The 24,534-nt window shown below is 46.0% G+C and overlaps 1 long non-coding RNA gene across 1 annotated transcript in view; it reads left to right on the forward strand.

Moving 5' to 3' along the window:
- LOC142431805 (uncharacterized) overlaps positions 1 to 24,039 on the forward strand; it is a 319,297-nt gene extending 295,258 nt beyond the window's left edge. The window contains exon 3 of the long non-coding RNA XR_012780849.1: positions 23,950 to 24,039. This is a non-coding gene — a long non-coding RNA (uncharacterized LOC142431805). The remainder of the gene's footprint in view (positions 1 to 23,949) is intronic.
- Positions 24,040 to 24,534: the final 495 nt, after the last annotated feature.

Below are 24,534 nucleotides of genomic sequence, written 5' to 3' on the forward strand. Positions count from 1 at the left end.
GTGCTCTAGCCTTGGCTGGTCCCTTCCAACTTTGAAGCCTGACTGATCTACTTCAGTGCTCCCTGAATCCACGCACCCTGGAGGAGGAGCTGCAGAGGAGTCCCCCCAAGTCAGTGTTGCCCAAGATCGTCTTATGTTCGCTTCCTTCCTTCCTCTCCTGGCCTTGATTTCCTTCCCTTCTGCCCCACGTCCTCCTTTATTTCCTTATCAAGTCCCTCCTCTTCCTTCCCTCCAGCCCTCCTTGTCTCTCCTCCTTTCTCCACCCTTTCTCCTCTCTTTCCCCCTCTCTGTCTTCTCTCTATCCCTCATCCTTTCTCCTTCCTTCTTTCTTTCCTCCTGTCAGTTCTCCATCCCCTGAATCTTACTCAGGTCTCCCCTCCTCCCTTCTTCTCCTCTCCACCCTTCATTCCTCTAGCTCCTGTCTCTGCCCCTCACCCACCACATTTAGTAGAGAAAGAACCTAACCCACTGCTGCTTGGGAGCAGCGGGCAGGGCAGCCACAGCACTGGGGTCACAGCTCAAATGCCAGAGGCAACCAGAAGCTGTCTGTCAAACTCGGCCTTGTCACTTGCAGGTCCTTCAGGGTATTTTTCCTAATGAAAGTTTAACTTCACAAGGTTTATTTCTTGGAGAATATTATGAATTTGCAAATTTTAGAATGCAATGCTTTCATCCGTTAATCAAAACCATTCAAAAGGCAAGTTATTCAGCCATCGTGCACAAAGAGGATAAATTGCTGGGTGGCGCAGTCGCATTGTGGAGCCGTGGAAAGGACTGGGAAGGAGGGGCCAGGGCAGGGTCCTTGGATCTATGACCTTCCCTTCAAACTCTGAGGGAAGGCTGGTGGGGTGACACTCAGGGCAGGGAGTCAGGATCGTAACTGATGTCAGCTCTGAGGGTGGATGGAGGAAGAAAATGGGAAGACAGGGAGACAAAGCAATCAAGACCTTCTCTTGTTAATTTTCCATGAACACATTTGCAAGATGACAGATGAAAGCAATTTTATTCATCCAACAAATCTTTACTTGGGATGTGCAGTTTGCATAGAAAAATATCATGTGATTGGTGTGGGCCAAGAAGATTATAGGGGAAGGAAACAGAAGACAAGATGTTTGCTCTCAGATAGCAAGCACGCATGCAATCCCACCCTTATGTTCTCCCATCCCAGCCCTGGGAAGAGCATGTGGATATTCTCCATGGTAGGTGGTCCTTATTTCCTGCCTGTTCAGCATCCTTCTCCAGACTGTGGTTTGAAAGGTGCGGACTTGCAGAAACAGAGTGTGGACTCTTGGTGTGACTTGGCCAATCCAAGAGACCTGGATAAGGGGTTGGTTAGGACTCATCGGTGACTGCTATAGCAGACACCACCTGCTTATTGGTGGCATCCCTGTCACCCTGGTTTTAAAAGGTGTGGCTGCTTAGTCCTCTGAGACTGTCTTGATAAGTTCCATTTTCCAAGTTGGGTCCTCCATCCCTCATCCACTCCCTGAACTCCGATGAACTTTTCAGATTAATTCTCTTCTTAAAATGGTAAACTTTGGTGTGTGTAGCTTGCAGCCCAGAACCCTGATAACGATGCTGGTAGCTGAAAGAAAAGAATCAGGGCAGCTCTTCGTTATAAACTCGCAGTAGGTCTAGACATTGGGGCATAGGGATCAGAATGTCTAGAAAGACTCTCCGCAAGAGCTCTGCATGCTCAGCTCCTTCTGGACATTTGGGTTAGAGTGAATGTCTCAGAGAAGACCCCTACAGCCAGCTTAAGTCAACCGCTTCCTTCCACTCTAGCCAAAAGGCTTACTGCCCTGTCCTAACATTGGAGTAGAGACCTAGCTGGCACCCACAATTGGTATCGTGGCCAGCCTGAGCATCTGGCTGACCCAGATGATTCAAGTGAGCAGTTGAGGTGGAGGGTCCCTGATCTATTTCAGTTCTCTGAAAGGCGCCTAACGCTTAGGTACAGTCATGCTGCGCCTCTCTGATTTGATTACTGCTTTTGTTCTGCACCAGAATGTAAGCTCGGAGAGAGATGGGCCTTTGCTTGGTTGCATGCTGCTAGTAAAGAATCATCAAGCCCGGAAAGGATGAATAGCACAAAGATTACCTTTCCCATCCGGTTATCTTCCAGCATGCTCACATTTGCTCTGGATGGCCCTTGGAATTCCATGTCCATCTGCTCTTGATTTCCTTCCCTGCTCTCAGCCTGGCATCTGTCCCTGCTATTGCCCCATAAGCATGGGGCCATACGTACTGACTTAGTCTCCCAGGGCTAACCTCCACTGGGTGCTTGTAAGAGCAGAAATGGATTGTTTTACGGTTTTGGAGATTAGAGGTCCACATAAAGGCATCCACGTGTTAATTCCTTCCAAGGGCTCTGAGAGAGAAATGGTCTATGCTTCTTTTGGCTGCAGCAATCCTTGACATTCCTTGGCCATTCTCTGATCCTGCCTTCACATGGCTGCGTTTGCTGTGTGTGCCCTTCTCTCTTTGATTTTAATAGGATGCCACTCAGAAGGAGTTAGGACCCATCCTACTCTGGTAGGATTCCTGCAACCCTCGCTGAAAACATCTTCAAAGAAAGACCTTACTTATTTCTAAACAAAGTCACACTCACAATATAGTGACCAGTGCTTTTTATTAGTTATCTAGTGCTGCTAGATCAGAAACACCCTAAAGGGATGACTTTAACAAGCAGAAATTGAGTCTCTCACAATGTAGAAAGCCAGACGTCCAAACGCAGGGTGCTATAGCTCTAGGAGGCGCTTACTCTCTCAGCTCACATTTTAGGAGAGGCCTTGTGCCCTTTCAACACTCTGTGAGCCTGTCATTCCTTGGAAATCTCCATGTGACATCTAGGAGGTTCCCAGCACAGAGACCTTGGGCCCAGAAGACACGCGTTGCTCCTGGTTCTTCTTTATTTGCAGGAGTCTTCTGTCTCTGCTGGCTTTGCTCTCGTTTGATCTCTGGTAAGATAAAAGGTGTCTGAGGCCACACCCAAGGGTGTTGCATCCAGCCTTAACAGAGAGCACCTTGAGGGATATACACATCATTCTACAACTCCAAGGGACATCACTACACAACTGCCAAGGAGAACTATGGACCCGGTCAATAGGACGTATATTAGGGGGTGGGGGTGGGGAGGGGCACAATTCAATCCATGACAAACTTCAGCACAGTTTTGTGGGCAGTGGGGGGTAGGGAGGTAACACAATCCAGTCTATGACATCACCAGCCTTCCTAGGTTTGTCTTGGGAGGGCAACTATGAGTCGTTAGATTGCTCTGGTGGGGGGAGCAGGGAGAGGCATAGCTCCATCAGATTCTTCATTGAAGGATTGAAAAATACTTCCTGGTTGTTCAGGACAGACAGCCTCTTGTCCAGGGCAGATGCAGTTAGCAATGTGAGCTGTGAATCCAAACTACTTGGGTTTAAATTCTGTCTGGCTCAACACCTTTTACCAATGTTACCTCGGCCAAGTTACCACACTCCTCTGGGTCTCATATATAGTGGAGATAAAATCACTGCCATCCTTTTCTCAGAAGGTTGTTTGTATGAAGTGAGTTTACTGTGTTTATTAATGTAAGAGGACTGTGCTAAAAGATTCACCATCCCTGAGTTTAGGAAGGAATGAGGGAGAGAGAGTGAGCGTCTCCTCTTTCCCCCATGGAGAGGATGGTGGGTTCAAACTGCTGACCTCACAGCTGGCAACCCAATGTGTAGCCACTACATCACCAGGACACACTGCTAAGCATTTTATATGAATCTTCTTAAGTTTCATAGCCATGTGAGCCAAGGTCTTCAATTATCTCCTATTATAGACAAGGGCAAAGACCCTGGTTCCATGGATCTGAGTCATGCTCCTGGGAATAAGATGGGCTGGATTCAAACCCCCAAGTTGGACTTACCCCAGAACCCAAGGTGATATCTCACAGCTAGATCCCGGGGCTAAAGCAGCGGTTCTCAACCTGTGGGTTGCAACCCTTTTAGAAGTCAAACGACCCTTTCACAGGGGTCGCCTGATTCTTAACAGCAAAATTACAGTTATGAAGTAGCAACGAGAATAATTTTAGGGTTGGGGGTCACCATAACATAAAGAACTGTATTAAAGGGTCCTGGCATTAGGAAGGTTGAAAACCACTGGGGTAAAGTATCTTTTGTGGTAGATGCATTGCTGGACCAGCAGGGCTGAGCTAGCGGGGGCATGAGTAGTGGGCATCAGAGACCAGTGGAAAGTTCCTTGGAGAAGGCATTGGGAATAGAAGCTTCCCCAAGGCTGAGGCAGAAGCAGTAATGGTGCCCACAGAGCCAGCAGTTAGCTGTGAACTAGAAGAGGACACTGTTCCTGTTCAGCTCTTTGCCTCATTGGCTGTTCCCAGCAGACGGAGCTGACACAGACGCTTCCCCAGGGGTTCCCACCTTTCTTCCTAGCTTATTCTCATGGGCCTTCTCTACCACTACTCCAATCTGCACACGAATGAATCAATGCATCTGTCTGTGCATTTAAGAATTATTAAGCATATTGAGGAAGTCCCCTGGTGCCTCAAATGGTTAAGTGTCCAGCGGCTAGTCACAAAAGGGTTGGCAGTTCAAACCTACCCTGCTGCACCTTGACAGAAAGATCAGTGATTGGCCTCAAAGGTTGCAGCTTTGAAAACCCCGTGGAGCAGTTAACTGCACACACGGGGTTACCAGGTGATGCTGCAGGCACAACAGCGAGTGCCCACCTCAGTCCTCCCCACTCCTCCTCCTCCGCCCATGGCTGCAGAGTCCTTGGCAGGTGGCCCTTGCTCTCTGAGAGCTCCACAGAGCAAAGGTCCCCCTCCAGGTTGCATGCACTCTCGTCTGTCTGAGCCTCTTTCTCTTCACAAGAAGCCCAGCCAGGGGCAAGGAGAAAGCATAAGAGAAAAATCACAAGCTGCAGGTAGATCCAGGCTGCTTCCCTCCTGAGGCCCCTCCGACCCATTATTACATGCTGTTTTGGACCACAGGGTGCCCCCCTCTCTGAAGGCTGCCCAATTTCCACAGCCATATGCCTGACCACCAAGAATTATGGAGGCGGAAGGAGAGATGAGAAAATGATTGCTTCTCTACCCTGCAGGAAGCCTTCCACCGCGTGGTTCTCCCAAGAGGATGCTCTTGCTCCGTGCGTGGGGTGTTCTGGGGAAGGCGGTTGGAAACCACCAGCCTCTCTGCATCTCCAGCCCTCTCTACAGTGGAGTTTTGCAGTCACTTTCACCTGAAAGCCCACTCCCCTCCCCAAATACAGCAGCTGGGACAGCATTCCCAGGTGGGCACCCACTTGTGGAATTCCTGCCTCATACTCCTGCAAATGCTTTTCGAGGCTCCTGGAAAGAGCTAGAAGTGATGTCAGCATCTTTTACTTGCAGAGTATCTAGAGTCCGGCCCTGTCCTCCAGTCTGGTCTAATGCACAGCTCCCTCCCTCTGGTGCCAGCCACAAAGCACTTGCTGAGCACCTCAGCCCACCAGCTAGACTCAGCCTGCCCGTGGCTTCTTCCCTGGGAGGCACCACCATCTCCCTCCTCCAGCCCTTCGCTTAACTCCTCCTGCTCTGCTTAGATATCAGGCCTCCAACCATGGCTCTCACTGCAGTCTGCCTGGCCAGCCTCTCCCTAGCTCTGCTTCCCTAGCCACAGTCTCCCCTGTATCTGCCTGGTTCCTTCATTACCATCTGCCTCCACTCAGTGGGCTGGGATCCCCATGATAGCAGGGCCCCTCTACTCATGTTGTCCCTTTTGTAACACTGCTCCCCAATATCCATCCTCCCCTCCTACCCTAGTAACTCCTCCCTGGATTCTCTCTGAGTGGCAGCCTGCTACCAAAGGGCCACATTCCTCAGCTTTCCTTGAAGCTACATGTAGCCAGATGAGGACGTTTGGGATGGAAATCAATGTCTGGCACTTATGGGGAGACTGCCTGAAGGGAGAAGATCTTTTGGCCATTAACACTGATTGGTTGGATGTGGACATAATTGCTGGGTCATGAGGTGGGATGTGAGGTGGGTACAGTTCCAAGATAGATAAAGGTTGGGGTCACGGTCATGGAGTCCCATACCAAATCTGGACTGCCTGCGCCCAGACTTTCAATTATTGTTTTTTCTTAAGAAGCCAAGTTAATTGACTATTTCACATATAAAATTTATGCATATTACTGCTGAATCGCGTTACTCACTGATTCTGAATTTGCAGCTGTGCCTCCTCACTAAACTGTGTGTAATCCCAAGTCAATACTCAGAGCTCTTTCACGGTCTGATGTGGACAGGTGCTGTGTGCAGAGATGCAAAAGATTTCAGTTGCCCAATGTACAAGGTTGACTCATTATGGACTAGTTCACTGTTGGTGGGAGAATATAACACCACTAATGATGAGGCTTGAATCTCCAGCTGCTGAACTGGTAATAGGTCATCCTATATGTATATTTACAAAACTCATCATAAAAGCTTCCCCCGTTATCTGATGTGTTTTACTTTTGAAATGAGCATATAACACGAAGCTAAACTGATTAGGACTTTGCCTACTTGTGATTTGGGGGAAAATATTTTACAAAATCACATTCCCCGTTGGAAAACAAAGTCTCACACCATGACACATGTCACCCATCTTTCTCTCTAAGGCATCTTCCTTCAAGCTTGGCCTCTTTACACACTTCCATCATCACTCACTCACTTAGTCATTCCATATTTTCCCAGAAATCTAAACTAAACACCACCATTTTATTTTCAGAGCAACACTGAAAAACGAAATTGAAACAAGTGCAACAAAACAAAAATGTAACAACAACAACAAAGGGCTTAAGTGGAGAGCAAATGCTTTGAAAATGATTAGGGCAAAGAATGTACGGATGTGCTTTATACAATTGATGTATGTATATGTATGGATTGTGATAAGAGTTGTATGAGCCCCTAATAAAATGTAAAAGAAAAAATTATTTTAGTTCAAGTCAATAAAGTCAACATAGAAAAAAAAATCTCAAACTGGCTAGAAAATATTCTGTTCCAACCCCCACCCCCAACAGCAAGTCATTGCCATTCAGTCAATTCCAACTCAGAGAGACCTGTGGAGTAGAACAGAACTGACCATGGGGATTCCAAGACTACAAATCTCCAGAAGCGGAACTGCATCATTCTTCTTCCAAGGAGCAGCTGGAGAATTCGAACCTCTGACCTTTGGATTGGCAGCCTAGTGCTTAACCCACCAGAGTAACAGTATTCACAGATTAATTGCTATTTGCACATCCAATTTCTCAAAGATCAAAATGTGAGCCGCTGTATATAACATACATAAGCTCCTCACTCTGCAAAAATCTATGCATGTAAGCCTATGCCTGACACTGCTTGACTCTGAGTCATTGACATTAAGTATTCTATGTTCTAAGACTTATCATTCTCACACGAATAACTTTTAGCCACTTCGTGTATGAGCTTAAATAATAGTCGCTGGATGAAATGAAGACTGCATACTGTATACTCAAGGTAGCACAAATTACATAGTAATCATCCTCTGTGTTCCACTACTATTCATACGGTTTTCTGGTAGCTAACCCGTCAAAAGTGGACAGCCTAGTCCCTCTTCCTAGTCTGGACACTCCACTGAAAGCTCGCCACCAGGAGGGCCCCTGCTATTGTTTGAAACACCCAGGCTATAGCTAATAGAATCACGGCCGCATGCCAGCCACCACGATATGATGAACTGAGATGAGTCACTCCTAAAAAGAATGGGTTGAAGATTAAGAGTGTGGGGGTCGAGTCTAGCTTGTCAATCCAGAGATAGCCAATAAGACCTCTGTATGGGTATGACTTTCTCCTCGGAATTCTGGGAAATCTGGATTTTCCTCCTTGGAGGTGGGCGACACTTTATTCCCCCTTGACTAGCTCCCTGGGAGACATTGCAGCTGACAAGACACATAGAACTACACTAGTGCCCTGAGCTGGAGAAGCCACATGACCTACCCTGATGCAGCCAGACCTCTGAAGCCGGAGAAGTCACGTACAGACTCCTGCTGGTGCTGAGATACTTACAATGCCACTGGATCCAAAGACATTTTATCCATTTGCCTGTGATCGTCCTGCATTCGGCGTCATTGCATGTGTTTCATGAGTCTTAAGAGGACTTTGTAGATTGGTATCAGACATATTGGCTAATATTCGACTTACGAACTTCATCTGGACTGGGCTGTGATGTTTTCTCAATATCCACTGCTCTTGTGTATAAACCTCTTTCTTATGCACATAGGCGTCTCTATGGATTTGTTTCTCTTGTCCTCCCAGACCCACACATCTCCCTTCAGTACCACAGGTTCTTTTAACTGTTTTTCTCCTTGATCTTATTATGCCTCTTGAAGTGATCTTAGTATAGCGACTCTAGGTATTATTTCCATTTTATTTTGATACTTTCTATATTCTTTTGTGTGGATCATAACACAGTGTGGCTACCATTGAGAAGAAGAGGAATGGCAGGAAATTTCATAGTACTTACATGGAACATGGGCCTAGATTAAGGGGTAGTCATTCAATTAGAACAAATGGGTGTATGTCAGCGTTGTGTCCTTTCACTATACCTATGCGATCTGTATGCTGAGCTAATAATTTGAGAAACTGGACTATAAGAAGAAAGTCACAGCATCACTACTAGAAAAAGCTTATTAACAACCTGACATGCAGATGATACAAATTTGCTTGCCGAAAGTGAGGAGGACTTGAAGTACTTGCTGATGAAGTCAAAAGACTGCATCCTTCGATTTGCATTGCCACTCAATAAAAACAGAACGAATACCCTCACAGATGGACTGACAGAAAACATCACACAGAACTTACTGCCATCAAGTTGATTCTGACTACAGAACAGGGTACAGTTACCTCTGTGGGTTTCTGAGACTGTAACTGTTCATGGGAGTAGAAAGCACATCGCTGTCTCCATATATGGAGAGAGAGAGAGAGAGAGAGAGAGAGAGAGAGAGAGAGAGAGAGAGAGAGAGAGAGAGAGATTTATCTCAAGTTTATGGTTCACAAGTTGTAGAGGCTGATAAGTTCTAGGTCCATGGGACAGATGTCATGTTGGAGGCTTCTCCTGGATTGCGTGACGCAGGAGCTGAGTAACTCAAGATTAGCAAATCAGAGTGCATGCTTCTGGGTGCAGAGGAGGATAAATCCAAGTTTGACAGGCAATATAGCAGGGTGCTGGCTCGAGTTTGAGGAACCAGTAGTCAGTGAGTTAGATGCAGGATCCAGACCCAGCAAAAATAAAAGGAGCTTTGTCAGAGAGTTGACTTATTCTGGAAGCAGGCCACCCTCCCACCGCCCGCCAAAGGAAACGCCCTTTCAGAGGATTGGCTTCTCATAGCAGATGTCATCATGGAAGTGATTACGTTATAATAAATCTCACCAAGGTAGGGATGGGGAGTGTGACTACATATTGATTAGCAAACCACTGAGATTCCAGGCTCAACCAAGTTAGCATAAACCTTAACTATCACCATGTTCTGGCAGATTACGTATTTATAGTCTGCAACCGAAACCTTTTTGGCTCATGTTCTTCAGCTAATCGAGGGAGTGATGGAAGGTAATCTTATTTACTTGAGGCCAACTAACTTAATCACATATAGTGATGTAGTGGGTATATGTTGGGCTGCTAACCTCAAGGCCAGCAGTTCCAAACCACCAGGTGCTCCATGGGAGAAAGACAAGGCTTTCTAATACTGTAAGGAGTTACAGCCTCAGAAACCCACAGTGGCCGTTCTACTTGCCCTAAAAGGTCACCATGAGTCAGCATTGATTCCATGGCAGTAAGTCTTGGTGCTTATTTTATAATAGCAACCAGACTAGTATTTGACCAAACAAAGCCCAGGCAAGATGACACACAAAAGTAGCCATTACATTCACCATGGGACTTTGAAATGGGGGGAAAGCAAGGCGTTCTCAAGGGAGCCTATGTCTGTGCATCTAGTCATTTAAACAAGTCATATGTTAAAATGCCACTTTTGTTCTGAAGGTTGTAGTTTACTTCATGATAATGAAATATTTCATCAAGAAGGAACAACACTGAATTACAGATGTTCTGGCTCCATGATTTAGAAATGCATTATAACGAGAATTCACACAAAGAATAATCTATTGCATATAAAGTCTTCCAGAATAAGCAGAGCTATTCTTCCAAATAAGAAGCATCCAAGTCTTTTAAACAGGAGCATACTTTGTTCTCCATCAATCATCCAAAGAATCTAAGTGGACACAGAGCAGGAGCAGAGAGCAAAGCTGACTCCGAGGAGAAGGAGCACAGCCCATGCTCTGTGCCAGCTCTCAGTGACTGGTGATGACCCAGGGGAACAATGGGTTGAGAAGGAAGCTGGGGCCAAGTCTACACTCAGTGGTGGACAATAGCATTATTGATTGCTATATCAGTTGTGGCCAAGGGGGTCGTGTGTCTACCAGGAATTTCCCACCCACATGTGAACATAGTGGAACTCCCAAGGGAGTCTTCTTCCATAGGTGGCGCCCTCTGCTGGTAGGGCCTTGCCTGCTTTGGTTGGCTCTCTCGTGCCACGCATAGCACTCTGCTTTATGTGGAGGGGAAGCTCTATCAAGGGTGTGAAAGTACAATAAAGAAATACAATTCAGGCAAGCATGTATGTATCAGTGAATGTGGAAAGGAAGGGGGGTGCTCTGAAAAGTGGGAGCTCCAGTTTAAATCGTCTGAGTTGGCCCAGATTTTAACCTCCCTTCCCTTCAGCGGAGGCCATTAAAAGATGTGCAATGGAGCAGCTGTCACCATCACCACCTTGAAGGAGAGGCTGAACTGCTGGAGGCCATAGAGACGCAGCAGGGCCCACACTTGGAGGTAGATTCGCTGATATTTCTGAGTGCTTAAAACTATAGCAGACTATGGGCATGGTCTTCCAGAGAGTCACCACCTAAAAGGCTCCGATAATTGGTTTGCACCTATTTCAGGATCTTGTTTATCAACATCGCTTGTTCCATGAGAGGTACATTAAGCCAGAGGGGCCAGTCCACCTGTCCCTCCCTATGTGTCCTGCAGGGGAGACTGTCGCTTGGCAGCTTCTTTTGGGGATCTGCCAAGGAGCCACATAGAAGGGGCATGTTTGGGACAGTTTTGAGACAGATTTTTAAAGGGTGTCTGTGGAACATAGCAGAACACAAGGCCTGGAATAAGAAGGCGACTTTGCTTTCTCTGCTCGCTGCCTGAAGTTCAAGTTCAAGCAATGGTTGCGGCGAGGCACACAAAGTCATCCATAGACTTTGACTTGGAGAGATTGTTTTGAGGGCTCCCTCCTCAATGTTATGTACATTTTATGACACCCATCGTCTGTTTCCATAGGAGTCAACTACAAGGTTGCTCCAAATGGAAGAAAGGAGTGAAAGGTTAATAGCATTTTCCCCATCACCCTTTGGAAGTCTGCTGTGTAACTGTATCTTAGAAGAAGTACAGCCAGAATGCTCTTTGAAAGCAAAGGGTGTTGGCGCTATGTCTCATGCACTTTGGACCTACTACCAGGATGGACCAGTCCCCGGAGAAGGGCATCATGTCTGGTAAAGTAGAAGGCGAGTTAAAAAGACGAAGACCCTCCATGAGACAGATGGACACAGCGCCTGCAACAATGGGCTCCAACTTCATCTTTGTGAGGGTGGCTCTGGACTGGATGTTGTTTGTTCTATTGCACGTTTAACTTGATAGCACCTAACGGCAAAACGAACTGTATGTGATTTATGAATTAACAAAAAATACAGGGGCAGGGAACTTCTACCCAATCCTCCCATTAAGCACAGCACCAAATTCTGGACACTGTACAAAGGGTACTTGAAAAAATTCATGGAGAAATTGAATGAAAAATTACTGGGAATTTTTTTTCACGAACTTCTAGAAGCCTCCTCCTATATGAAGCAAACCTAGGAAGACTTTGGAGGGTGGAGAGAAGGTAAACCAGTTAGGAATCTTAGGACTTAATATGTGGTATGGAGATGAGTGCCTTGAACTTAATTTTTGTCTCATGTATCTATCACAATTCTGTTCTGGAGAGGCCAGTAAACTTAGAAAGATCAATGGGTAAAGAAAAAAGCAAGTAGCTCAAAGAGAAACCAATCTTCTCTAGCCTAAGCAACAGGGAAAGGGGAAGCCAAGTACAACAGAGAAGTTCTAGGTTACATCTGCCCCATTCTAACCCCCAAACGCTACGTGACCACCTCCACCCCATCAGAACAGGTCAGGAGAGGTTAGACTTCCACTGTCACCTGGAGGTAATGGGACCCCAGCACGAGGTGTCCTTGGTGGCCAGTGAGGAGCAGAACCTCTCTCTCTCTCTAATGGAGGCTGAGCAAAGAGCCTGAACTTTTGACCCCACCGGGAAGGTGAAGTACAGTACCACAGGTGGGAACCTTAAAATGAAATCCTGAATTTCTAACATCATAGCTGCAAAGCAAGTGTCACAGAAATGGATAGTGTTGAGGGAGAGACAGATCCCCAATTCGAGACTTCAACACTCCTCTCTTAACAACTGACTGAACAATTAAACAGAAAACCAGCAAGCAGATAAGGGAACGAACGGAACACTCCCAACCAGTGCGGTCCAATGGGCAGTTATAGGTCGTTCCACACAGCAGCAGAACACACATTCTCCTCAAATGCCCAGGGAACATGGATCAAATCGGACCATAACATGGGCCATAAAACCAACCAGGACCCTTTTAAATAGGAAATTATACAAAGAGTGTTGTCCTCTGACCATAATGCAGTCAAAATTACAAGTCAATCACTGAAAGATAATGAGGCAATTTCCCAGCACTTGGAAGCTAAGGAACGCACTTCTGAATAATCTACTGACAGAAGAGGCCCGCTAAAGGGGCATTCACAGAAATAAATAAATACGCGAACGAATGACAATGTCTATGGAAAGCAGGGTTGTTGTTTCATATGTGCTACAATTTCAGCTGTGTAAATATGGAGAAAAGACTTAGGAATGTATCCCTAAGTGTAAAAAGTACCTGTTTCCTGTAAACACACGCACAGTTGGGAGGCGGAGAGAGGAAGTGAGAAGGAAAACACCTAAGAGTGCCCCGTCCCAGTTCCTGGTCTTTTTCACTGGGGACATGCTCAAGGCCATCCAGCCAATTCCGGCTCACAGCGACCCTACAGGGCAGGGTAGAACTGTCCCTGTGCATTTCTGAGACTAACTCTTCACGGGAGTAGAACGCCTCTTATTCTTCCTCCTGTTATTGTGTATGTGTTACATTTCTTAGTGCCCTTCCGTAGGGTATCAAGCCTGTTTGCAGTTGGTAATAAGTGAAACATCCCAAGTCTTATCCAAGGAAGTTCAAGTAAAGGGCCATTTATAAATCTGTGTGGGGAGGGATAGGATCTTGGAAAACCACTAGGGAAATTCCAGTAACCCCACCACACAGAACAAAAGAGATGTTACACATTCAAGACCCGAAGGTGCAAGTGGAAGATGTGGTTACTGAGCCTGGAGACAAAGAGGGTGTGTTAGAGTTCTCTAGAGAGACAAAACCAGATTGCTAATAATTATATATCTATATACAGAGATATAGATATATAACACACGAAATGAACAGTTACATTATAAAGCAGTACAAATGGCTCAGTGCAACTCACTCCCGTGAGAGAGTTGTGAGACACTAGCAGTCCTTCAAGTCTTGAGGGCCACCAGGTAGTCCTCTGTTGGGAAAATTCAGGCTATCTGGGTACAGGCAGCAAACAGCAAGGCAGGTCACCAACAGTCAGTCAGGTCACCAGCAGTCAGTCGCCAGCTCAAGAGATGTAAATTCCAATTGTGTGGCGAAGCAGGTCTTGAAGGAACCTCAAATTACAGCGACACAGTCCACAGGTTAGGTGTCCCACAGGTAGTGTAGCTTGCAAATGGAGGCACAGAACCAGCAAGGCAGCCGCACACTGGTTCAATGATCAAAAAGCAAGAGACAAGAAAGGCAAGCTTCGCCGGGCCATTTATCTCACTGCCCTTCAATTAATCCCACATGTGTTTATTGGCCAGGCTGGCACAATCAACTACCTCATAGGGTTACCTCCAGAGGAGCTGTGCCCTTTTCTCAACTAACTCAGTCTTCTCAAGAAGAAGCCTACAGAAACCGATCTCCCTCCTCTCCCTTGTTCTTCTGCCTGGGCTTCCCTTTGACCAAACCCCACTGGGAGCCAAAGGGAAAGAGTTCCTCTGTTCTTCCATACCTACGGCTCCCCTCCCTGGACATAAAGCATGTGGAGAAAGGAATACGGCATGATTGGGGCTGGGGAGATAAATAGAAGCTCTCTGGGTGGTGGAGGGACCCAGAGCTGCGGTGGAATTTTCAGAGACATATTCAAATGGCAGTCTCCCAAGGTGGACTGCTTGGAGGCAACTGGTCAAAAGGCGCCTCCGTCCCCCACCGTAGACTGATATGAACGAGAAATACACCTCTGTTATATTACACCACTGGGGTTGGAGTTGTTTGGTCAGGCAGCTAGTGTTCATAACCCTGACTAATACTACCCTCAAAAGCCAGGGCCTCCCCTTCTGGTGGACTCACATATTAAATGCATAGCCCAGCAGTCAAGAGTAATTAAAAAGTGATTCCAATATTAGCTCTGCATCGCTTAGAATACTCCGAAGGGGATATAACTCAGGATTTCAGCATTTCCTCTTAAAGACTTATTTGATCACTAAACCCATTCTCTCCTATCCAGATGTTCTCACCCATCAACCCTGGAAACCTTTCTGCAATTCCCAGTACAGGCAGGTCTTGTCCTCGCCATCTGCTCCCCTGGCTCAGTAGACCATTTAGCTTCCTTCCACTGCCTTTGCTATTTCCCCCCTTTCTCCTTTCATCTATATCCGAGGGTGCCTGGTCTGGGCCAAACATAGAAGTCTTCCTGGGATGTGTAGGGGTTAGATACAACTTAGGCAGGGAAGAGGAAGGAGTCAGATATTAAGATGTGGGCCATGAATCTGTCACAGGCTGACTTCCTGGAGGTGGTCACTGAGCCGGAGTTGGGCAGACAGTGTGTTCAGTAGATTGCAGCATGTGGGGGATGAATCCGTACCCAGGAAGAGGGAATAAGCAAACTGAGTCCCGGAGAGTCCAACTGCAACAAGACACTCCAGTAACATGCGTGGCCCAGCAGAATTGTCCTGCTTTGGGCTAAAGTGTCTCAGCTTGCACGCCCCTGCCTCTGTCTGCTGTTGAAGTGCATCTCCGTGGGGGCAGGTGACCTTGGGTGAACATATTCCCAAAAGGGCTGACAGCTGAAGGCTGCCTGCTGACAGCTCTCCCAGCAGCTGGGGAGAAAAGTCTTGCCTTCCATGGAGACCCGGACAGCTGGTGCCGTTCCCTTCACAGTCCGAGGGTCCAAGATGTGTGCGAGGTGGGCTGCAGACCTGGGGCTGAACCGTGGGCGGTTTGGTGGCTGTTGTTCCTACAGAGAGATTGCTGTAGTTCCAGGTGTGCTTTTCATTTCTCCCTCGCCCACCTAGAGGCCCTTTACACAGAACTACATTTGCCACTCCCTTGAAGAACCACATCAAAATTCACTTCTTCCAAGAGGCGTTGCCTGGCCCAGCCTTGGGCCCTCCCGCTCTCCTGCCTGCATGCTGCTGGGCCTATTGCTGGTGACCTGCAGGGCAGAAGGTTCTCAGAGGGCTTTCTGAGCTGCGAGGTTGTACAGTGTGTTGCTGCCCCGAGCTGTAATTCATTGGCTTCTCATTATTATTAAAGAACAGGGTAATGAGTGTAGTCATTGCAAGGCCTATTTACAGCACTATTCCTCCCTGTTAGCCATAGCAGGCACTGGGGGCTGTGGAGAACTTGCTGGCACTCCAAGCTCATTCTTTTCCTGATTGTTTATAATTAGTGTCTGAGCAGCAATAGCCTTTTAATTTCTCTTTTCCCAATGAGCCTACATTTTCAGTTCTTGTAATGGCCCAGACCAGCCTCATGTGAACTTGGGAGCCCAGCCCAGATGAGCTGAGGGATGAAGGGAACAAATGCTATAGGCCCTTGGGTTGGCCTTTCCTTGGGTTTGAAACCTAGCTCAGCCACCAATTACTTGGATGAACTTGGAAAGGTTCTCAATCCCTATAAACTTGTGTATCTCATCTATAGAAGATGAGATGTAGAGCCTATAACCTATTTATCCTGCAGAGAACATTTCTTCTCATGTGTTTGACATGCTGCTTGACACTCAGCAGATTCCCGATCGATGCCTATTGTATGGTTGGCACTCACATATTTCCATTTTTCTCTCAGGAGCTCAGATTACAGTTCATTATTCTGATTGGCTTATGGCATCTTCTGCGCACCTATTTCTTTACCAACTTTCTCTTAGCATCTACTCCCTGCTCTGCCTTCAGTTGTGATATACTACAACCCAGAGCCTGCTACTACCCACACCAGCTGCAATGCCTCAGTGAACTTGCTGGCTCCTAGGTTCAGTTTAGTTGCTTCCACTCCTTAAGTTCTTAGTACTCATTGACTCTGCCCCTTCTGGTCACAATGCTCCCTACGTCCACCATAGAACTGATCATTAAGGGAAACATTCAGGATCAAGAAAAAGGCAGGAAATTGGTCAAGGAAGTAGTAATGTGTAGAGAGTCATCAGCATTTTGAGGACTAAGGTGTGCCTGACCTAAGCCATGATGTTTTTCATGGCCTCATTTGCATGTGAAAGTTGAACATTGACTAAGGAAGACAGATGAATAATTGATGCATTTGAATTGTGGTGATGTCAAATAGTATTGGCACTACCATGGATTGCTAAAAGGGAAAACCTATTTGTCTTGGAAGAAGTACAGCTCCTTAGAGGCAAGGATGGTGAGATATCGTCTCATGTGTTTTGGACATGTTATCAGGAGAGGCGAAGGGCATCATGTTTGGTAAAGTAGAAGGTCAGTGAAAAGGAGGAAGACCCTCAATGAGATCATTGATAGAGTGGCAGTGACAATGGCCTTAGCCACTGTGAGGATGGCTCAGGACCTTGCAATGTTTTTGTTCTGTTGTGCATAGGGTTGCTATGTGTCAGAACTGAATCGAAGTTACCTAACAAAACAGCATCCGTATTTTGTAGCTTTCTCTACCTTCAGCATATCTCTTATCATCCAGTTCCTTAAATTCTATGTTCCAACTACTTCTCTTTTTTCTGGCCATTCCTTGCTCAAATCCCTGAGGGTAAGTGTTGGCTGTACCTTCAGCATGGGATTCTCTTCTTTGTAGCTCCTTGTCTTCACTTGATTGACTTTTACATGACATGGCACAGTTAATGCTTTCTGTTCTCTAATACTATCCTCAAAGATAGCAGTGTCTTCAGATAACAATCATATATCATATACTGCACTCAGTCTCAGTCTCTTTTTCTTATTCCTTATGTGTCTGTTTAATCAATGCCATGACAACCTAGACAGAGTTACCCGGGACTCACAGGTATGAGGAGGAAGGGGAGTACTGTATACCTTAAAATGGCCACTTGACCACTGATATGTTTATGCTCTATAGTGTGATGTTTCAACTCTGTATGCACAGAACCTGCATTCCATCCATCAACTCACTCACTCAGCAACAAAACATTCATTAATTTAATCCTGAATCAACTAAAATAGGAATACCTGCCTTCAATGAACTCACAGCCCAGCATTGGATATCTATCTATCTATCTATCTATCTATCTATCTATCTATCTATCAGCAACAAAACATTCGTTAATTTAATCCTGAATCAACTAAAATAGGAATACCTGCCTTCAATGAACTCACAGCCCAGCATTGGATATCTATCTATCTATCTATCTATCTATCTATCTATCTATCTATCTATAAGTTATGCTTTGTTAGATGCCTTTGACTCAGTTCCAACTCATAAAGACCCTATGTACAATAGAATTAAATACTGTGCTGTGTATAATGTCTTCACAATTGTTGTTATGCTTCATCCCATTGTTACAGCCACTGTGTCAATCCATCTGGTCAAGGGCCTTCCTCTTTTTTCATTACCCTTCTACTTTACAAGTATGATGTCTTTTTCTATGGACTGGTCTCTCCTGTTAACATGTGCAAAGTACATGAGATGAAGTCTCACTATCCTTGATCCTAAGAAGTATTCTGGCTGTACTTCTTCCAAGATAGAGCTGTTTGTGGAGATGAGCCAGTCAGGGTGCAGGGTAGCAACAATGAAACATATAACTTTCCTCTAGTTCCTAAATGCTTCCTTCCCCCCAATATCATGATCCCAATTCTACCTTATAAATCTGGCTAGACTAGAGGATGTACATAGGTACAGATAGCAACTGGAAACACAGGGAATCCAGGACAGATGACTCCTTCAGGACCAGTGGTGAGAGTGGTGATTCCCAGAGGGTGGAGAGAATGTGGGGTAGAAAGGGGGAACTGATTACAAGAATCTGTGTATAGCCTCCTCCCTGGGGGGTGGACAGCAGAGAAGAAGACGGGGGAGATGTCAGACAGTGTAACATATGACAAAATAATAATTTATGAATGATGAAGTATTCTTGAGGTAGGGGGAGAGGGGAAGGAGGGGGGAAATGAGCAGCAGATATTAAGGGCTCAAGTAGAAGGCAAATGTTTTGAGAAAGATGATGGCAACAAATATACATATGTCCTTGACACAATGGATGTATGTATGGATTGTAATAAGAATTGTACGAGCCCCCAATAAAATAATTAAATAAAAAATTATGGAGTGAAGCAAGACAGAGTAGTGGTCCTATGACTGAGGCATTATGGAAGAAGAGAACAACTTCTCTTGCGGACATGTTGGTAGAATACAGGGTGTTACTTCAGCTTGACCTGTAAGGAAGGGTGCGGTCTCCACAAGCAGCAGTGGAGATGGGTCCATCAGGGCAAAGGAATAATAGGAGCAATGGCACCAGGAGTGATGCGGCATCATGTCAGAATATTTCATGGATCCTCATGTAGCTTAGAGGAAGTAGGGATAAGTAAGGCTGGTCAGCACCATTGTGGGGAATGAAAGGGAAGTGCCAACTCGGTTGGGCAGAAGACATGGAACTATTGAGAGGATCTGAATGCCAGAAGGACACCAGCAGAGTTGCACTTTAGGCTGATTTAGCGGGCAGTGCTGTCCAGGGTTTATTTCTAGGAGAAACCAAAAGTAGAGAAGACACTCGAGAGTGGCCTGAGATGGCAAGCCGGGTCAGTCTGTTGGCGATGGGTCTGCGTATACAGGGAAGAGTAAGGGTGCTCGAGAAGCTGGATCATCCGGTGGGTTTGTCGGAGTCAAAGGAGATGGTGAGTCGATGAGGGAGCAACGGGATTTGGAGGAAGATAATGTTCTACTTCTGAGAAAAGCTTCCAAAATGTCAGCTAGGGTGTCAAAATGGAGGAGCCCAAAGGGAAGTAAGAGCCGTGGGGCTGGCGCACCAGGCAGTCATGAGTGCTGGTTCCATAGTTTGCATTCATTGTGCTACGTGCTTGCAGAAAAACAACAGAACAGTGGCAAGCTGGTGGCTGTATTCAAGATGCTTAGGACTGTAGAGGGGATTTTGGTTGTTCTTTTTTTGTCTTGCAATAGACCCATTAACTAACTAACTAACAGCTTTCCTGGCCAGAAGACAGAAACAGAGGCCTTGATGGAATGATTGAGGCGTCAAGATACCTCCAGTGTAGAAATAGCTTTCCTCCACCTGGAGGCCAGCACAGGGACTCCAGGTGTTGGCTTACTGATCATAGGTCTGGCTGCACAAAACACTCAGGTAAAGTGGTTAAAAAAAAAAAAAAAAGATGAAGCTTTATAAATTCAAAACAAATCATGAAAGCAGTGAATGTACCGAGATGGCAGCCTTCCTTCCACTCTTATAAAGCAAGTCTCTTTCTAGAGTCCAGAAGAAAACGAATAAGACAGGGTTGTGTGATGACCCAGAAGTTAAAAGTGCCAGACAGATGGACAGGAGACCAAACCCTGAGACAGACAGGACTCATCTATCCCCCTGTCCTCTCCAGAGACTGCCTGACAGCACTGTCCCTGAGTCCTTGGGAGTTTACGGTTCCGTATTAAATCTAAGTGTTTCGTTTTGATGAAGTATTTTACGACGGGTATTGTAAATTACTCGATGGAAAACTTTCTAGTCAGCAAGAATTTATGACAATGATAAATTTGGACAATGTCTTTTTAAGTGTCTCTATGAATGAATGCTTTCCAAATTTCCCCAGGTTCTAGTCAAAGGTAGAGCCTACCGGTGATTATTTTTGTACTTTCCACATCTCAAGTGACTTCTTTCATTAGGGCTCCCAAGAATAAGATGTATGACTTACCTTGATGACATATTAACAGCCAGTCATACGAAATACATTTTTCTTTCTTATGTACCAGAAAGTATATTCTTGCTGTCAGCCTTTGGGGCACAATGAATTTCCAAAGGTTCGCCAGAGTTCTTCCTCAACATCGAACATTTCTGAGTTTTGTCAGCCATCAAAATAGCTGGGGAAAGGTCCTGGAGAAAAAGGAGACATGAAAATGAAGATGAAAATGGTATCTTAACAAGATGAAAAAAGAGATGCAAAAACTCTGTGGCTGTCATTAATAAAATGAATGCATTGGGTCCCAATGATGGTGAATCCCAATAAAAGTTAATAAAGACACCCCTCCCCCCACCCCTGCTCCATCACCAAATTTGAATTCAGCCAATATCATCGGATTCAGTGCCTCCTCTGAAATATTGCCAATATAAAGGGACTTCACGTTTTACATTAAAAACCATTTGCAAGATGGTGGGGAAGAAACAAATAAAATTATTATTTGAATTCTACTGGGCCCTTTATTGTTTATCTCCCGGGTTCCACTTCTTAGATGTGTTTACAGCAGTAAAAGCAATCAAATCACTGGGCACTTCACATTTTCCCAAGAGTAGATGAGTCATTCATGACTCATTAGAGAAGGGAAGCATCTCTCATTTGTGGCAAGGGGGAAAAATGCCTTTCTTCTCTCACATAACATAATTTGTCTTCATTCTTTGTAGCTAAGCCTTTGCAGTCGAATCCAGAGGTCTTCATATCAAGTTAAAAATATGCAACGTGTCCTCTGGGCATTCTGCAGGCACTCTCTCTACACAACCACGCAGAGGATTATTGTGTCTCTGGCAGATCCCACTTTGACCTTGAAATTCTGAGCTGAGTTCTTATACAAGGAAGCCAAAACACGCGACAAGAAAGGGAGAAATCTTGAAATAACAGGAGCTGTGTACTTAGCCGGCGGACCCTTGTTTCCATGCTGAAGTGGATGGTTTCCATCTTTGTTGTTGTTACTTTAGGAGGGGGAAAGACATAATGCTGAAATGCAAGAACATGGATTGGCATTTGGGTTACCCCCACCTCTCTGGGTGTGCCATTGCCAAGCCATTGATATCAACAGCAGGGACATCCTGGGATGGTGGACAGAAGCGATGTTCTGGTGCAAGTGCTCTGTGTGTCATCCCTTCTCTATAGAGCTTGTTGAATAAAGTGGACAAACTTCGGAAGGAATATCTCAACTGTGCTCCCAAGCAGTTCAGGAGGGCCGTGGGCACAGACTCAGCAGCCCTGGCAAGGAACCTGGTAGCTGGCATGGAGTTTCCCAGGTCCTTGAAGTTGGATGGAGATTCTAAGACTTATTCAAAGTAAACTAGAATGTGTTTGGAAGCTGAAGAGCTCAGCTTCTGTTTGGCACACTCAGCATTCCTTGATTGTTTGCTTATTTATTGGCCACTTATCAGTTCTACTCGTTCAACAATATGGGTACTGAATCGGTGTTTCTTTGAGATGTTCCCTGAATGTTTGTCTATTGTCGGTTTTGCTATTGTAAGTGTACTAAGGATCCCCCACCAGCCCTAGTCCAGCTTCTGCATCTCCACCCAGCTTCCCGAGCCTTCATTACCTAGAACATACAAGGCTCCTTCTCACTCCTTTCAGACAAGTGGTGTGTGTGTGTGTGTGTGTGTGTGTGCATATGTGTGTGTGTAAGGTATGGAGTCCTCAGGGATAATGAATGAGGGAAGGGCGCTGATGAGAAGTGTAAGTGGTGGGCTTAGTGCAAACTCTAAAAACCAAACCAAGGTCAAGGGTAGCCTTGGGAAATGAAACAGCCAATGGATTTAAACCCAACTCCAGGAGTAGCATCTAAAATCAGATCATGAAACCAATAGCACCCTTGGAAATCCATTGAACTGTTCACCAAGTTCAGACCATGTGGCCTCCTTCATACTCATTTTGGACCCGTATCCCTCCAGGGTTATGAGTTGGGGTGCTAACCTCAAGGTCAGTAGTTCACAACCACCAGTCACTCCTCAAGGGAAAGATGAGACTTTGTACTCCTGCAAAGAGTTAGTCTCAGAAACGCACAGGGCAGTTCAACCCTAGCCTAAAGGGTTGCTATGAGTCAGAGTTAACTGTACGACAGTGAGTTTGGTTTGGTTTATTCCTCCTGGGCTTCTCTCTCCCTCTCTTCCATTCTCTGTCCCTTCCTTTCTCCTAACCCCGGGGCCCAGTGTATATTGAAATGTGCATGAATTGACTCGATAGGCCAAGTCCACTGAATCTGGACTCACCCATTCTCATTGCCATTGAGTTGATGCCGACTCATCTTGACACTAGAGGGCAGGGTAGAAATGCCCTGTGAGTTCCCAAGACTGTAACTGCTCATGAGCGGAAAGACCCAGCTTTCTCCTGCAGTGTGACTGGTGGTTTCAAACTGCCGACCTTGTGGATCACAGCCCAACCATAACCACTGTGCCACCGGAACTCCGGATCTGGACTAGAAAGTCCATAAATGTTGGGTAAACCTAGGAAATGGTTCATGAGGACGAGGCCAGAAGGGGCAGTGTTAGGGAGGAGCAGCCCAGAGAGGTGGTAGGCACAGTGGGCTCTTTCCAGGCGGCTGCACGCTGGCCGGAGTTCTCTCCTCCACAAGGCCAGGCTGTGGGCACATCCCCCGGCCTCCCTCCTCTGTCGGCACTGTAGCTCGGAACACTGTTCCCCGGATTTCCTGACTTACTTGTTCATAAAACTGACTGCAGGCTGTCCTGTCCTTTAGAGTGCTGATTTTCCATTCCCAAGGACACAGGCGCATTGAAAACAATTCACAGGGAAGTCATCAGCTGAACACAAAACAACTTTCAAGATGTACACCTGAGCATGTCAAGGAGGGGATGGGTGAATGTTTTGAAGTTAAATGAAAAGATGGTGTAATGATAACTGTTAAAAATGAAAAAAATTGGTTAGGGTTTGGGTAAAAAAAATTTTTAATGAAAAAAATGTTTTTTTTTTTTACCACTTTTTAGTCACATAATCTCCTTCCCTCTCTCCCTCCTCCTTCTCTCATTCCTGTCTTTCCTGCCTTCCTCCCTTCCCTCTCTCCTTATACTGTTTCCCTCTTTCCTTCCTTTCTCCCACCAGCTTTGTTCCTTCAAAAATGTATTCTTTGCTCCCCAGGGTATTATTTAGACCCTGCGACTACACCAGTGAACAGAATAAGGATTTATGCTCTCCTGGATTGTAGAGATATTAAGCAAGAAGCATCATAAATAAGTAGACTAAATACTAATAGTAGAGCAGACATTTTGAATGCTACTGGAAAATCAACTGAGTAGACTAGGAGGAGGATGGCGGGGTGCCTCGGGGGAAAGGGCAGGGAACGATATGAAGGACAACGATCAGGGCAGTTGACCTGTGAACAAAACCTTCAAGTGGCACATAAAAGAAGGAAGATCGGAGATCTGCAAAGGCCTTGAGGTGGGAGCTTACCTTGCAAGTTTCAGGAGTCCCAAAGATGCCCAGAGTGTGGGACACAGGCCTGGAGGGGTAAACCAGGGGTGCCAGGCTAGGAAGACCTGTGGGACCTGCAGGTTTAAGGAAGTCCTCTGCCTTGCCAGCCATAAGGAGTTGAGCTGAGAAGTGACATGAATGGACGTACTTTTTTTCCAGGTGTCCCTCTGCTGCTGCTTGAAGAAGAGCCAAGAAGCCATCCACAGCTGGTAGCTGGGAGACGAGGCACAGACGCAGCAGTAATCCAGGTAAGAGGGGTGGTGGCTGGGCCAAGGTGTGATCCCCATGCCTGCTCCTCGTCGTTACCACACAACACATTCAAGACATGGCACATGGTCAATGGCAATGCCCGGGCCAGAAAGCCCACCCAACGGCGCCATCACTGCTGTCTGCAGCACTCCTCTCAAAGGCTTGTCACTAGCAGTGGGGTGCGGTCTGGAGAGGGCACCTGTCTCAGGGAGCTTTCTTTGTGAATTTATCAAATGTCTGCTAATGGACCATTAATGAATCCTTGGGCTCTCGGTACCCGCTTCCAGGATCACGTTCTTTTTTCATGACCTTCATGGAATCTGGTAAACGAAATGTATGTGAGATTATGAACTTCTTTTCTGCCCAATTTGTTCTATAAACTGCAGATGTAAATCACGCAGCTCTCCTGTGCAATTGCTGTGGAGAGGGTAGCAGCCGCGTCACTGTAATTGAGATGTTGTTCCAACTTTGGGGAGCCCTGCAAACCCACTGGGG

This window comes from Tenrec ecaudatus, chromosome 18, assembly GCF_050624435.1.
Source record: "Tenrec ecaudatus isolate mTenEca1 chromosome 18, mTenEca1.hap1, whole genome shotgun sequence".
Taxonomy (NCBI): Eukaryota; Metazoa; Chordata; class Mammalia; order Afrosoricida; family Tenrecidae; genus Tenrec; species Tenrec ecaudatus.